This window comes from Pipra filicauda, unplaced genomic scaffold, assembly GCF_003945595.2.
Source record: "Pipra filicauda isolate LSUMZ 115617 unplaced genomic scaffold, ASM394559v2 scaffold661_size620017_pilon, whole genome shotgun sequence".
Taxonomy (NCBI): domain Eukaryota; kingdom Metazoa; phylum Chordata; class Aves; order Passeriformes; family Pipridae; genus Pipra; species Pipra filicauda.
Window position 1 is genome coordinate 413,986 of NW_024104822.1, and position 16,512 is coordinate 430,497.

Genomic DNA, 16,512 nt, shown 5'->3' on the forward strand with positions numbered 1-16,512 from the left:
AAACCTATTTGAGACACATAATCTGGAGTGTGACTCACTGTTCCAGCCACATTTAGATTGTTGTCAGTACAATTAGGATTTGGAATTTACAAGTTGAGGGGTTTTTTTTATTTTATTTTATTTAATCAATCACTATGGCAACGGCAAAATTAAACAGGAGACGTCCCCTCTTCCAAATCTGGTGGGTTGTACTTGTTCCTCTGGCTGGTGGAAAAGCAGACTTAAAAACTTTTGGAAAACCAGTCTTTTCGGAAGCTTATCCGTGTGGTCGGGCCTGACCTCCTGGAAGCCAGGTCTGGGAGGAGCAAGGCCCTGGGAAATCCATCACCCACCCTCTGGGAAAGGTGGAAAGAAATGGAGTGGCACAAAACGAGCTGCTGGAAAACTGGAGCCCCCAAAAAGCTGCTGGTGCTGGTGCTTCTTAAATCCAAGGGGGATTCCAGTCCAAACCCTCCTTCCCTGTTCCCCTGTTCAGTGGAACAAACCTTTAGGCATCCATGACTTCCCAACATGTGGCCATCCCACAGCTCCTGTCTCTGGAGGGCAGAAAATGCCTTATGAACTATTTGTTAATTCTGCCTCTGAAGAGGGGGAGAAAGGAGAAAATGAACAAAGAAACTGATTTTCCAGAAGGGGTTTTCTTAAACAAACAAAGAAATGAAACAACAAATCCCTGCGCTGCCATTCCCAGCCGGAGAAAACAGCTCCCTTCGGCTCAGAGGGAGCCGTGGGGTCCAGGAGAGCAGGTATCCTGATGTCCCTGAAAACCTCCCCTTTAGGTGAACGTCTGGCATGGTTTTTCCTGTGTCCAGGAGCTCTGCTTCTCTCCTGGGGTCTGTCCTTACAGCAGAGCTGCACTCCCAGTCTGGGTTGGCTCTGGCACACGCTGCCTGCTGCCACCAGTGACCTTTTTCCTGGACTTTTCTCCTGGCTGGCTGTGAGAAAGTCCCTCCCAGAGAGGACACAGCCTCTCCTGGCTGGTCCTGAGGGCCGGGGAGGCCCCAGCACCAGCCCCTGCTCTTTGCTCCATTGCGTGATGGATCGATTCAGTGTGGCCAAGGAAAACCCAGCGAGGTTTTCATCCAGAATAAAACCGATTTGAGCTGGCTTTGAACCCTCCCCAGCACCCAGGCTGGGTCACACAGCGTGTGAGCACAGGGAGGCATTCCAGGGCGCCATGCAGAGGGTTCTTTGAGCCACTGGCTGACGCAGTGAGACCCCCACTCGGTGCAGGAGTGTTTTTAACGCCGGCCCTGCTTCCTGACACCCCACCCCAGGCGGGCTCACTGGCCTGTGCCCACACCTGGCACCGTTAACAACCCCTTCTCCCGGCCCTCTCCCCCTCCCTGCCAGGCTGACCTCGGCGGTACAGGTGTAACTTAACGAGGCACATGTTGCAGCCAGATGTCCTGCAAACAGACACCGCGCCGAGAGCGGGGCCCGAATAATCCTGAAATATTAATCAGGCGGCGGCTCGGGAGAGCAGCCTCCTTAGCACAGCTCCAGTCTTGCACGTCAGCCCCGACAGATGGAAAAAAAGCAGGGAAATGCATTTAACATTCCTGCTCGTTCCTTAAGAAATAATTATCTGATTAAATGTGCCAAATGTGATCCTCGTTCTTCCCTGCGCCGCCGCCGTCCCGGGAGAAGTGCAGCTCCATTGGCAGCGCCGCGACAGCGCGGAGTTACGGCAGGAACAAGAGCGGAGCGGGCCAGCCCGGCGGCCTGAACTCCAGCAGTCGGGGTTTAAGGGCCGTCCAACCTCGTTAGTTTACAACTGGGGCTCTGTGTGCTAATCATAACATATAAATTACACACAAGGCACCTTTTCAGCAGCAGAAACGCGCTGGAGGGGTCCTGCCAGGAGCGGCTGGGGAAACGAGCTCTGCCAACGGCCCACCTGGAATCCTCCTGCAGCCCGTGGGCTGGGGGGCACTGTGGGATCACAGGGCTTTGCTGGGAGCTCTCCGGCCCCGGGAAGGGTCAGTGTCTCCCTCAGGAAGCAGCCCCTACCACGGATGCTCTGGGATGGAGAGACTGGAAGGGGTGGCCAGGCACCGGAATTGTTCCTATCCCTGGAGGTGTCCAAGGAATGTCTGGACATGGCACTCAGTACTCTGGGCTGGGGACGAGATGGGGCTGGGTCACTCCAAGATCCCCGAGGTCTTTTCCAACCTCAGTGATTCCACTGCCACAGCTCTTTGAGGGACTCAAGAGAAGCCCCAGGTGAATGTTTCAGCTCCAGCTCATGGGCAGGAGATGCGGCGGGTGGAGATTTGATCTTATTTTTGGCAAAGCAACAGCAAGTTGTGATTCAGGCCCTGTTTTCCACAAACTGCCTCTTGCCTTCGCCTTCCACTTCCGTCTAACCCAAGGAAGATTGTTGTCTGTCTCCGTAAACACCTGTTTGGAGTTTTTTTAAATGCCTGGTTCCCAAGAGCTGTGTTATAATAAGGCACAATTTAATTGCATTGAAAGGAGGGGGAAGAAAGGTATGATTTCCAAAAGGACAGAATACTCCTGATATTTACGGCCCCATTTAGCACAGTGCTTTGCTTTAAGGAGGTGGGGATTTACATGTGTTAAGTGCTCCTACAAATCTCCTTTACCCTTTCTTGGAAAAGGGCAACACAATAATAATTGTTAAATTTATGTGTTAAGGCGTCTGTACTGTAGAGCTCTGCAAACCAAGCTCCATAGACTTCCTGCCTCTACTCTTTATCCTTTAACTATCTCCACTGAAATGCCTGATTATCCCGTTATCCAGCGGAGAGGCTGCTGGTGGGAGCTCCGGTGTGCACCTCCATCCCTGCCTGTTGGACCTGGGAAGGGGCTCCCAGGAGTTTCTATGCCTGTGGCCTAAAGTTATAAAAATTTAGTTACATTGTTGGGATATAATCATAGAATCCTTTAGAATCACAGAACCATGGAATCACTGGGGTTGGAATAGCCCTTGAGCCCCCCAGAGGTGCCAAGGCCGCCACTGCCCCATGTCCCCAAGTGCCACAGCCACACGGTTTTCAATCCCTCCAGGGATGACCAGGGATGCCAGGCCTGGCCAGCCCTTTCCATGCAGGAGTTTCCCACGTGCCCCAGTGCTGTGCAGAAAGGCAGCGAGTCCCCAGAGCAGCTCTCACTGTGCCTGTGACAGGAATAGGCTGCTCTCCCGGAGCCCCTTTAGGCCCTGGAAGGGGCTCTCGGGTCTCCCCAGGCCCTTCTCTGCTCCAGGCCAGACCCCTCTGTCCATCCCCGTGCCCTCCTCCCATTACACACCCCAGAACTTGGACTTCCAGTTCCAGCTGTTAACCACCGGGTCTCCGAGCTCTCCAAGCTCCAGAGAAAATCCCAAGGTACAAATCCAAGTGCAAATCCCTATGATTCACCGGCTACTGGTGCCAGATGATTTTGGTTTACCCTCCATACACAAAGCATTAGTGTGTCACCCACGGGGGATGTTTATCAGCTCACGCTGTGCACACAGTTGGCAGCTGTTTGCCCCAAAAATGCACTAACCAGTCCTTTCCAGGGTCACATCCCCCTTCTCCCTTCTTATTGCTCTGCCCCAAAATCCCGAGACATTCAGAGAAGCAAAACCATGGAATAGCAGAGTTAAGATTTAAAGGCAAAATCATTTCAGGGGTGTTGAAATTGTCCTAATTAACCATTTCCAGACTGGGGAGCTGGGAGAGAGATCCTGCAAGGGTTAACCCAGGCTGGCAGGGGTGGGAGACACATGGGAAGGGCTCCTCTGTGCTCCCACCGGCTGCTCCAGGTGGGCACATCCGTATCCGTATGGATGGCACGATCCTGAGGACTTGAGGGACTCCCCAGGCACCTTGGAGGTTTATCCAGCCCCATTCCCACCCTCTCCTCTTCTCAGTTTGCCTGTTTATCTCCAATCTGTCTGTTTAAATTCCTTCTAAACAAGATGGGAATATCTTGATGCCTGTTTGTGAGACTATTCCGCATCCATCTGTTATTTACATCATTCGTTTTCCTGAGGTGTCTCCAACAAATCCTGGCTGGATGCTCTGTATGTGTTATTAATAAAACAGCTGTAAAAATATTAACTGTACGGCCTAATTGTCAGCCCTGATTAGGAGCCAAACTCATCCCCGGACGGATGCTGAGCACGGAACGTGGCTGTTTTCCAGCCCTGACCTCGCTCCTGCCTTTGTTCCTTGAGCACTTCAGTTCCAGGGCTGGAAGGGGCCTTAAAGCTCATCTCATTCTACCCCTTGCCATGGGCAGGGACACCTTCCATAGACAGGTTGCTCCAACCTGGCCTTGGACACTTCCTGGGATGGGGCAGCCACAGCTTCTCTGGGCAGCCTGTGCCATCCCCTCATCCCCCTCACAGCCAAGAATTCCGTGTGTTCCTCTTTGGAAGCCACAGCAGGATGACCAGAGGTGTGGGACCATCGCTCCACCTCTCTCAGGCTGATGGCATTCAATTCACTGGGAAGTTCTAAAGCAAGATCAATTTTGGAGGAAAATGTCAGGATTTAACCCCCAGTAACTCTTTCAACAGGTGCCTTTTTCTTTCAGTCAAACCGTGGCCGCTGGTCCTGCTCCCTCCTCCCCCTTTGGAAGGGTGACCATGGCAAGAGCCGAGCAGCTCCAGAGCCTTCTCATGTTGCAGAGACATGAGGAGATGGAGGAAAAATGCAAACTCGGTGCCAACACCCATGCAAGACCTTGTGCCACTGTCTGTGGAGTTGTTTCCCAGCAGAGGGCTTGGAAACCCTGGGGAGGGTCACCACGGGGGGCAGAGCTGGGGGCAACACAGACACTTCCCAAAGCAACATGCTCACTAGGTCTGGTAGGAAAAGAGTCCTTTATTTTTGGGGATCTGTGGATACCCACGACATTGAATGGAAAGGGCTGTCAGGCACTGGAACTGCCCGGGAGGTGGTGGAGTCCCCACCCCTGCAGGTGTCCCAGGAAGGCCTGACCATGGCACTCAGTGCTCTGGGTTGGGGGACAAGGTGGGCATAGGGCACAGGGGGGATCCATGGGCTGGGAGGGCTTTTCCAACAGAACTGCTCCTGTGATTCTCCTTTATTAGAGAGCACTACCTGTCCCTGAGCACAGCTTCAAGAGAACAGAGATTTGGCTGAATTCAGAGGAGCCGTCCCCGTGTTCTACCTCGAGTCGTGCTCTCCCAGGAGCTGGAGGCTGAGGATGAGTGTTTGTGGCATTTTTGATGTTTCCATGGGGATTGCTATAGTAACAATTCTCCTACCCCTTCATTTATTAATTTACTTTGTTATAACACTAAAGGTAAACCACATCTCCAAAGAAACAATAGCTTTAAAGAGATTTCACTGGCCTCGCCATCCACGTTCAATTTTCCAGCGAAAGGGCCTTGAGTTTGTGTTTAAAGGACAACATTTGCAGCTAATTTAATACAGTCAAAGGAATGAGATTCCACAAGGTTTCCTTTGAGACTGGAAAACAACAGCTGATCTATGTCATAACACATTACAGCGCGCGGCGGTTTAGCAATCCTCGTGCGGAGCGTCCCTCGGCAGCCGCAGCTCCAGCCTCCCCCTGGCCCTGCGGAGGGGATGGGGAGCCCAGAGAGCCCTGCAATGGTTGGGCTGGACAGGATCCGACAGACCCTCCAGCCCCAGCCCCCTGCCCCGGGCAGGGACACCTTCCAGCAGCCCTGGTTGCCCATCTCCAAGGGACACCGGGGCTCGGCCTAGTGGCAGAGGCACAAAGGGAAGGCAGAGGATTCAGTGCTTTTAAAAGCCCCTTTTAGTTGACAAGGTGCAAATATTCCCCTTTGCAGCTCTGTGGCAAAGAGCAGATTACTGGGTCACTACACTTCACTGCTACCAAGCGCCACTCCTGCCAAAATAAAGGCTGGATTTCGGGCAGTTCCCGTTCAGGGTCCCCTGATAACCCTTGGGTTTGACGGGGGAAACACGGAGGTCATTTATTCTCCTCACAGAAAAGCTCCCACCCGTCTATGTATTGCATGTGATCAATAGAGCTTCTGAATGCAAGTGCTGCTGATTTAACCTAATAACCAGAGTGTCATAAAAGGCAATAAGCAGCTTAAACCAACATGTGAAGCACAGTCTCTATAGCAAGAGCGGGAGCTGTTCCAGGGCCCCCAAAGGGTCTTCAAATCACTTTATTTTTATGGGGCGAACGTAACCACGTCAAAAAACCCAACTTGACATTTGAAAGTGGTTTAAAACTCCCTGTAAAACCCTTCCCCGAGCACAAGCTTCTTTCCAAGGTCTCAGCCCTGCAGCTATTGTTGTGTCTCTGTAGCTCAGCTTGTTCGAGTCTATTTTCCTCGTGCTCTTTTTTTTTTTCAGCAAGAACTTTATTGAAGTGCCTTTTTTTTTTCCTAAAGAAAAAGACAATTTTCTCTTTTTATTCCATGTTGTGCCTTAGGTCCCTTTGAAAGAGACTGTGGCAACCTCTCCACAACGCATGGAGCTGCGTTTTCAGAGAACCAGGGAATGCTGGAATGGTTTGGGTGGGAAGGGAGCTCAGAGCCCATCCAGTTCCACGCACTGCCAGGGGCAGGGACACCCTCCCCAGCCCAGGTTGCTCCAGCCCCGTTCAAGGTGGTGCCGAGCCCCCCTGGGCACGAGGGACACCGTGGGGATGGAGCTGTGCATTCCGGGAGCACAGGGAAATCTGGCTCCTTGTGAGGGGGAAAATGTCATTCTCTACTTAGCACTGCTTTGCATGTTCTTGTGTAAACACAAAACAGCAAAAACTCGCTTTTGTGAGCGAGCAGTGGGGTCACAGCACGGGTGGGCACACACAAGGTGAGCGGGGCACACACAAGGTGAGCTATGCACAGACAAGGTGAGCCAGGCACAGACAAGGTGAGCCAGGCACACACAAGGTGAGCGGGGCACACACAAGGTGAGCGGGGCACACACAAGGTGAGCTATGCACAGACAAGGTGAGCCAGGCACAGACAAGGTGAGCTATGCACAGACAAGGTGAGCCAGGCACAGACAAGGTGAGCCAGGCACACACAAGGTGAGTTGGGCACACACAAGGTGAGCTATGCACAGACAAGGTGAGCCAGGCACACACAAGGTGAGCCAGGCACACACAAGGTGAGTTGGGCACACACAAGGTGAGCGGGGCACACACAAGGTGAGTTGGGCACACACAAGGTGAGCTGGGCACACACAAGGTGAGCTGGGCACACACAAGGTGAGTTGGGCACACACAAGGTGAGCGGGGCACACACAAGGTGAGCTGGGCACACACAAGGTGAGTTGGGCACAGACAAGGTGAGTTGGGCACACACAAGGTGAGCTGGGCACACACAAGGTGAGCTGGGCACATCCACAGGGCTGGGACAGATCCTGCTCCTTCCCTGTGCCACCGCGGGACACAGTGAGGGACCAGGGTGGGAACAGACCCTGCACCTCCAAGTGGATGGCACCTCAGAGGGGATGGCCAGGGGTGCTCTGAGGAGGCAGAGAGGATGAAACCAATAAAACGTACAAAAACTGATAAAAATCCATACCATCAGTAAAACTGTCCCGGGCTGCTGGAGGCAGCGGGAAGGGGCGAGCTGGGCTCTGGTCCCCGTGGCCACAGGAGCGGACAAGCAGCAGTTCTCCCAGCATCGCCCCGCCGAGCGCGGTGTCACCCAGCACAAGGGGCCAGCACATCTCCATACGGCAGCCGGCTTACGGCGGCGGCCCCAAATCGAGTCAGGGTGAGTGAGGGGAATTACACCGCATTGTTGTTTTTAATATTTGAAATGCAGCTCACATTGGAGGCCCGGCGCTGCTCGGTGGGAGAAATATCCATGGAACAGCAGCCAGGGACGATTCCTCTGCTTTGGAGGGACCTGGAGGAATGTCACAAGGAGAAACACCTTCCAGAAAGGATTTGGTTTATATTATTTGGGGTTTTCAGTGTCTCTAATACTGATGGACACCTTGTGAATGGTTTGGATTGGAAGGGATTTTAAGGATCATCTCATTCCATGGGCAGGGACACCTTCCACTAGCCCAGGTTGCTCCAAGCCCTGTCCAGCCTGGCCTCAGACACTTCCAGGGATGGGGTTTCCACCACCTCTCTGGGTGACCTGTGCACTGGCACCTCCCCACACCCAGGTTTCTCCACGGCAGCCACGGCCGGTGCCGGAGCGGAGCCTGGTGGTGGTCAGTGGTGAGCAGGGACAACCCCTGGGGAAAGCTGGGATCCACGGCACAGCCTCCTTTCAATGGGCCTGAGGAGCAGGAATCAGGCAGTGCCTTTGGGAAGCTGACTCCTTGTCTAGAGAAATGATTTGCAGCTCTTTTGGATGATGAGACTTTTCCTGCCCTACTTAAAATTGGGGCAGATTTCCAAAAACGTTTGGGTATTAAAAGACACGGCGGAGCTCTCACGGGGCCCTTTGGAAGTGGCGAAGCTCTGACACCTGTGACAGCTCCAACCCACTTCCCAGCCATGTTATCAGGTGCCTGCTGAGTGCCTGCTCACTTCCCGAGGCGTGATCCCCATGTGTCACAGTGCCGGGGACATAACACCAAGCCCCAGATCCTCGGCAGGTATTTTGGTACCTCTGAAGCCAAGAGCTCTGGCCAGGGGGGTTTGAATCCCTGTGGAATCACAGAGTGCTTTGTGTCGGAAGGGATTTTGAGGATCATCCTGTTCCACCCCCTGCCATGGGCAGGGACACCTTCCATAGCCCAGGTTATTCCAACCTGGCCTTGGACACTTCCAGGGGTGGGGCAGCCACAGCTTCTCTGAGAAACCTGTGCCAGGGCCTCCCAGCCAGGAATCTCTTCCCAATGTCCAACCTAAACCTCTCCTTTTTCACTTCAGGAGGTTTCTGCCACCCCTGGCCTCACGTTGCCTCAGAACTCCCGACAAACTCCCCCTTGTCTCGGCACCTGGAGGTGACATTTATTTTCAGTTCTCCCCTCAAGATGATGACAGAACCCCACGAACTTCCAATCCAACTGTAGTGAGACAGGATAAATCTGCCTCCCGGCCCTGCGCTGCGCTGGCACCGCAACAGTGCTGCTGCAGCTTTATCATGCCCACAGACGTGTGCTTTCCATTTGCCTTCGACAGTGGGCCTAATAACCTATTGCACCACTTTGAGCTGTATGAAGAGTGGGCAGTTCTGACCCCGCTTATCTCATTCCTGGAGTCTGTGGGCGGGGAGGTGCAGGGTTCCTTCAAACACCTCCACCACCAATTGTTATGGAAGTGGTACAGCGGCAGCGAGGGCACCGAGCAACAATGGTCCCTTGATCTGGCCTGTGCCCCACCTGCCCCGCAGCCACCGGGTAATTGCTGGCTGGAAAAGCCACGGAGGCAGATAAAGCAGCCCATTAGCGGAGGGGCACCGTGGTTTCACTAATAATTAACACGCAGGATGGCTCGTGGTGTCACACACCATCTCAGCCCCCAGCCGCATCTGTCAGCCCAAATCCTGCCGCGGCGCGAGGCACCGGCCCCGAATCTCGTTAGACAGCTAAGTGAATTAAACCAAAAATCTACAGATGCATGATAAATGCACAGGATGCCGTGTCACACATGAATGACTCCTGTGCAGGCCAAATGACAGATGTATTTCCTCGACTCCAGGCCAGGCTCCAGCACAAACCACTCTTCATTTATCAATAATTGGGCCTTAATTTCATTTGGCAGTGCTAGAGCAGCATGCTCAGCTTCCTCTCCAATAGACTAATGCTAATTAGACTTTTTTTTGGGCATCAATCTCTTTATTTTAGCCTCTAATAATCAACCATAAGCAGAGCTATATCTTGCTTTTTGCGAGGGACGTGGTGGCTTTACCCATAACTCATTATTAGCGATAATGGAATGGGAATGGGAACCGTTCTATTATTTATGGCTCGCAGAGGCAGGAGCAGGGATCACATTCTGCCTGTTCACATTGAATCAACGTCTTGATTCGTTTGCCACCTCTTTTGAATAATAAATGTCATGTTCTATTAGTCCTTATGCACCAAATAGGGGACTTCTGTTAAATTATGGTCTATTTATCAGGGAGATTTTGGGGGACAGTTAAACACAGGCACAGAAGTTTGGGTGTAGGGTGCCCAGAGAGGCTGGGGAGTCCCCACCCCTGGAAGCGTCCAAGGCCAGGTTGGAGCAACCTGGGCTAGTGGAAGGTGTGCCTGCCCATGGCAGGGGTGGCACTGGATGAGCTTTAAGGCCCCTTCCATCCCAAACAGTTCCAGATTCCATGGAAATGTGGCCACAGCATCTGGGCACTGGGACCATTATGGTTCCATCCCGGTCACTGCAGAGTACTGGGTGACGCTGGGCTTGAAGAGAACCACCTCCACAGGAATTCTGGGCACCAGGCAGGACCAGGCTTCCCGATTTCCCAGGTTAGTGATGGTTAGTGCAAGATCCAAAGAAACTGACCTTGGATAAAATTCTTCCCTCTGCCTTTTCCTGCCTGCAAGTGACAGACTGAGGTGTGTGTTCCCATTTTTAGCTTTCGGTGAGTGCTAAGCCCTATTGATTTGCTCCCGGGATCAGCTCCCGTCGGAGTCTCCGCACCGAGCGCTGTGTTTATTGGCACAGATGAGCTCAGTGATGTGCTCCTCGGGGCTGATTGCTATGCCCAGATGATCTGCTGGAGTTTGCTGCATGATCCAATCTATGGCATAATTGAAGAGGATGAGGAACAAAATCCATCCCTGTTTCACCCCAGTAACTCCGCCAAACCCAGTGGAGAGAGCTCCATATGGTCCAGCACGAGCTGGGGAACGTGGGTATTATGCCGTAATAAATGAAGTCTCCCAGGTCTTGGTGGCTAGTTATTATCAAAGATCTTTCCCAGCAGTTTGTTGGGATTGGAACGGAATGCAGCAACGGGAAAAATGATGGATAGAGTTGCCGTGCAGCTCGGAGAGGGACGGAAAAATCTGGGTCCCTTGCTGAACATGTGTTCACTCTCCACTCTTGGAAAGTCCAGCCCTTCCAACTTCAAATCCACTAATTTCCAGCATGAATGCAGATGTATTTCAAGGGCCTCTTCCCAATAAGCTGAGTGAGTCCCGGGAGACATCTCATCCCAGAGGGTGAGGAATCTGGGAGTGCTGATGAGCTCTGGGGCTGTTCCAGCCTGGGCAGAGCAGCCCGGGAGCCAGGCCCTCCCTTCCTCGGTGCCACCAAATGAACGCAGCATCTGGGCACTTCCTTAAGGCTCCAAGTACTTCCAAAAACCTTTTTTCAGTCGGGAATGTTAGATAATGGAACAGAGTTCCAGGTGGGGATTGGTCATAGGCTGCACTTAATGGTCTTGGAGGCCTTTTCCTACCTCTGGGATTCTGGGATTCTGTTTTCTAATGCAGGATTTGTTTCCCAACCAAACCTTTGTTCTCCAAAGTAACCCCAGGGAGCAAAATCCTATTTTTTCCCTCATTTAGCCACGAAAGGAAGACAGACCCAACCCACCCCAAATCAACAGACTGATGCCAAGTTCAAGTCCTGATTATTTGAAGATAAACTCTTTCTTGTGCCTGTTTACCCGGGCACAAGAGTTGCAGGGTAAATGCCACTTAAAAAAGATTTGTTCAGGGGGCTGCAGTGCCACCAGGCCCTTAACATTTCTTTTTGCCTATAAACTAATTTTATTGGTTTATTATAGTGAGGAAAATTGCTGCACCCGTCTTGGAATGTGAAGTGTTGTCCTAATAAAGACAAATAACTGATTAATAAAATAGGGCTTTAAAAAAATACTGTTTTGGAGTAAATAAGTTGCTAAGGGTAGTTTTGTTACAGAACTTTTTAGTTTCTTGCTTCTCCGCCTCCAACTTCTCACCCTAAAACTGTGGGAAAGGCTGGAGCAGCGTGGTGGGGACTGCTCTCCATGCTGTTCCCTGGTGGAAAGATCACAGAATATCCTGAGTTGGAAAGGACACACCTGGATGGTGACTCCAATTCCTGGCCCTGCACAGGACACCCCAAGATCCCCCCGTGTGCCTCAGAGCATTGTCCAAACGCTCCCTGAGCCCTGGCAGGGTTGGAGCTGTGACCACTTCCCAGGAATAGGAATTAGGTGGGGTGAGACTCCTCCTGCCCTGGTGCATCCCAGGGATGCAAGCCAGGGAGCTCAAGTCCTGCTCAGACTGGGAAAACAGAGCCAAGTGGCTGCTGGAAAAGGACCCTGCTGCAAAAATGGGATATTCCAATGGCTGGTCCAGGAGTAGAGGACATCCAACACACTGAGCAGGCTGCTCCCAAGCTGGGATGAAATCCCAGTGGGTTCAGCCCAGGAAAGCTCAGTGCTTGGATCAACGGTGTCCCTCCGGAGAGCAGCACAAGGCTGGAGCCCACACTCCCTTGCTCCCAGCACCGGGAAGGGACCGGCACGGCAGGAGCACCGTTCCCTCTGCTGCCCCCACTTATCGATCCTTCCTCATTCCCAGACTTTTCTGGTCTGTTACCATGGCAATCCCTTGCCTCAATAGGGTCCTTGTGAACTTGTTTACCATCCCCAATTATAACATTTTCAAATCCAGGCTGGTTCTGACAGCTCTGTGTCGCCCATCTGTGCCTGATCCCATCAGCACTTCCACAACAATGCACTGGCAGGTCACGCGCTCCCCACGCCCGGCCCGGGGCTCCTCCACAGCCAAAGTTTGGGCACTTGTGGGAAGTGTGGGATTTGCTGCTCCGTGCCCAGCCTCTGAGGCTGAGCGAGAGGGCAGCGGCATGTTTGCCACGCTGGTGGCTCCCAGATTTCCATACAGGAAAGGAAAATGTAAAAAGGAACTTTTCAGTTCAGTTTGGGATCGTGTCCTTGCTTGTGCTGCTGTGGGATAACACAGGATGGAGGGAGCTGTGGATTAGGGGTGGGGGATGCCTCAGGCCACCCAGAAAACATGAGGTGCAGGATCCCTGGATCACCCAGTGCCTGAGGGTGCTCTGAGCAGAGCCTTTTCCCCTCCTGTCTGGTCCAGATGGACACATCCTGGTTGGACAGATCCCGAGTGAGGACACTGTGTATCCAAGGAAATGTTCAAGGACTAGGTAGTGTCTCCTACAGTGGACAAGCCCAGAGCAGCTCTGAGGTACACAACTCCCTAAATTCCATAGGAAAAACCTGCTAATTTAACAAAAAGGACAGGAAAAGGTGTGAGACACCAGAGCCTTTCACACACCTGCCAAAGGAGAGATTGGAATGGATCCCTTAATCCTGCAGGCAGGAAGGCATTGAGATCTGGGGGGGGAAGTTGCAGCCAAATAATTTCAAGCTCAAGATAAGCAGGTTTGGGGACAAATTTCCAAGAGGGATGAGAATGCAGGCACTGGAAGCTTTGAGTCTCAAAATCAAGACCGATATCCTCCTGGAAGAGTTTTTCAGCAGGACTGGGCCGGGCGCAGCTATTCTAGGGCGTAGATTAAATTAAAGTTGATAATGGCCCCTTGTCTCTGGATCCGAGGAAGAAAAGTACACTTAAAAACCAGAACTGTGTGCCGGGGCGGCCCGTGCCAACTGGTGACTCAGCCGCAACATGCGCATATTTCTCACAGTTCGGGACTTTTCCAAATAACTCCGTGTTCTCAAAGGGTTCATTATGAGCCTCTGAAAGAGCATTGTTAGCAGGGGCTGGGATGGAGCCCCCGCTCCCTCCGCTTCCGTCCCCTCCCCGAGCCCCGGCCGGCCCAGGGAGCGCTGCTCTCACCGCCTTTTCCCGGGGAACAGAAAGCCAAGCTGGTGTCAGCGTGTGGCTGCTGCAGGAGATTCCTGCCATGCCTAAAACAACCCAAAGGGCTCTGGTGGATAACTGGGAGAGCGGGGCGGCGCAGATGGCCAGGAGAAGTTCCTGAGACATCAGATAAAAACAACATTGCTCTGGAGAAGAGCAAAACAAAGCGACGCACAACAGGAACCCGGGGCCTGCAGTGGAAGCGCTCGAGGCTTCCACGAGGATCACACGAACTGCCTGAGCACGGCTCTCGTTCCTCACTTGAGGGTTGGACATGGGGATCGCAGAATCCCAGAATAATTCAGGTCGGAAAAGCCCTCCCAGCCCACGGAGTCCACCCTGTGCCCAGTGCCACCTTGTCCCCCAGCCCAGAGCACTGAGTGCCACATCCTTCCTTGGACACCTCCAGGGGTGGGGACTCCACCACCTCCCTGGACAGCCCCTTCTAGTGCCTGACAGCCCTTGCCAGGGAGAAATCTTGCAGGTCTTTTCCAACCTTAATGATTCCATGCCCAGGGAAAGGGGGATATTTCCCTCCCTGCTATCCCAAGCCTGGAACAGAGCATGGATTTATTCTCTCAGTACAAACATCACAGGAGATTATAGACTGGAACAGGCTTCCAAAGCATCATTTCTCTTTTTTTCCCCTCATCTCATTTTCATCCCATTTCTCTTTCCCTGATTCCAATTTCCAGTGCTGGAACAGCAATCGAGAGACTTTTGCTTATGAGGAACTTACCGAGCGTGCAAACAGCCAAGCGACAGCTTTGGAGTGGGATATCTCCATCCTCCTCCTGCCCGTGGTCATCCTGCCTCTCCCAGCATTGGAAGGCAGAGCTTCCATCCTCATCCGCATCTGCCTCTCCATGTGGCCGTGGGGACCTTTCTCATTCAATCCATTCCAAAAATGATGGGTTTGGGTTGGTATTTTTTTTCCCCAGCTCCATTTTCTGGTGTTGTTTTGCCATTAAATCCCAACTTCATTTCAGCTGTGCCCGTGGCAGACAGTTTTAGGGAAGCGCTGCCGAGGCTGCCAGGATACTTGTGCCACACTTTGCTTTTTAATCCCGCTAACTGAGAACATCTTTCCCTTGGTTTGGGGAGATGGAGCTGAAAAAAGAAAGCACAGAAGGCCCATTTTTAAAAATGGATGTGGCTGTGCAGCAGGGAAGGCTCTGTTTGTCCTGCTTGTGTCCATGGTGCCACAGCACGGGAAAAGGCTTAATATTCCACTTTCTGTACCATTCACCTCCTTTTGATGGCTCCTGCTGAGATTTTAGGGAGAAAGGGGGAAATTGTAGGTGGTTATGGGATTTTTGATGCGTGTTTTAGTTTTAATCCAAGCAGCATTGTCCTGATTTAACAGAGGAGACGTGAAACCTCCAGCTGCAATGGCTGATGGAATTAGCTGATGGAATGAGCTGGGGAAGGGAGGAGCAGGGAAATGACAGGTTTCCATTTGCAGTGCAAACACTCCTCCCAAAATTACAGGTGCTCGGCAACAAATATGACACCTGTGTAAAGTCAGGAGGGATGGAACGTTCCCATCCGTGTGAAAACAGAGCGTGGAAGCAGGAATCGGAGCGAACAGTGGGAATGGGGCGGTGGTGAAGGCTGTTGGCAGGGGGAGGCCCAGCCGACCGTGCTGGATCCCAGTGGCTGTGCGTGGCACCGCTCTGGGCTGTAAATCCTGACACTGCTCTTGCTGTGGGAGGCTGGAAAGGGTTCAGTTGTGCCCCACATCCCATTCACACTTTGCAAGCCCTTTCTGTCTCCCGAGGGGCGAAATGACCCCTGAGCTGTTCCCCGGAGCTCTGAACTCCTCCTCTTCCTCCCGCCGCCTCAGCCGACGAGGCCCTGGGGAAGGGCCGCGGGATGGGGGACTTGTACCGCACGGAGAGGAGCCGCTCGGTGCGTGTTCCCTGATTTTACTGGCTCCGTGGGGATGTGACAATTGCCTCCATTCAGCAGCGAAGGAATGAGTCACGGAGCAGTGGATGGGGGCACGTACTGCCGAGGACATCTGGGCACGCCGGGCAGCCCCGCCGCCTCCTCCAGCCTCCCGCCGCTCCCCGGGCTCCTCTGCCAGCTCGTCTGCACCCCAAAACCAGCCCAGCCGGGGCCAGGGGCTGCCTCCGAGGCTCTGCAGCAGCTCCTGCTTTAACGGCACCTATTCCATGACTGAAAACTAGGGGGAAGAATTACACCGGGATGGGAGCAGCCGACGAACCGGCAGCTGGCAGGAGAGGGAGGGGGAATTCTCCCTTCTATTACCTTGGGCTTCTGCAAGTCACAACTTTGTGAGGCAGCGCCTGGGTCCGCATTCCCGAAGCTCCCCCTCTTTTCCGTGCCTCTCCCCGGCTCCGCCAGCAGCGCCGCGCCAGCCCAGATGCTCGGCGGGGGGCCAGGGAAGTGCGGGGGGAACAGCATCCCGCATCCCGGCGCTCCGGTGAACAGGGAAGGCAGAAGTGAGGGTAACGGCGGGATTCACCTCGAGCCAGAAATGAAGCGGGCCGTGAGGGACAGTACGTGAGGGACGGGCCGTGAGGGACCGGCCCTGAGGGACGGGCCCTGAGGGACCGGCCGTGAGGGACCGGCCGTGAACCGGAAGTGGTTCCGTCGACAATGGCGGGAAGGCGCGGGAGCCCCGCCCTCCGCCTGAGGGCCCTGTGAAGTGTGAGGGCGGAGAGGGCCGCGGCCCTGCCGGCTCTTCCCCGGCTGCGGCGGCCGCTGCTCTTCCCGTGGCCAGCGACTGAACACGGCAGAGCTGGGTAAAATCCACCGGCTGGGAATGGCTGCCCCAAATGGG

The 16,512-nt window shown here is 53.5% G+C and overlaps 1 long non-coding RNA gene across 1 annotated transcript in view; it reads right to left on the reverse strand.

Moving 5' to 3' along the window:
- Window positions 1–16,257, reverse strand: part of LOC113988163 — a 30,438-nt gene extending 14,181 nt beyond the window's left edge. The window contains exon 1 of the long non-coding RNA XR_003540825.2: window positions 14,443–16,257. This is a non-coding gene — a long non-coding RNA (uncharacterized LOC113988163). The remainder of the gene's footprint in view (window positions 1–14,442) is intronic.
- Between the last annotated feature and the right edge of the window lie 255 nt (window positions 16,258–16,512).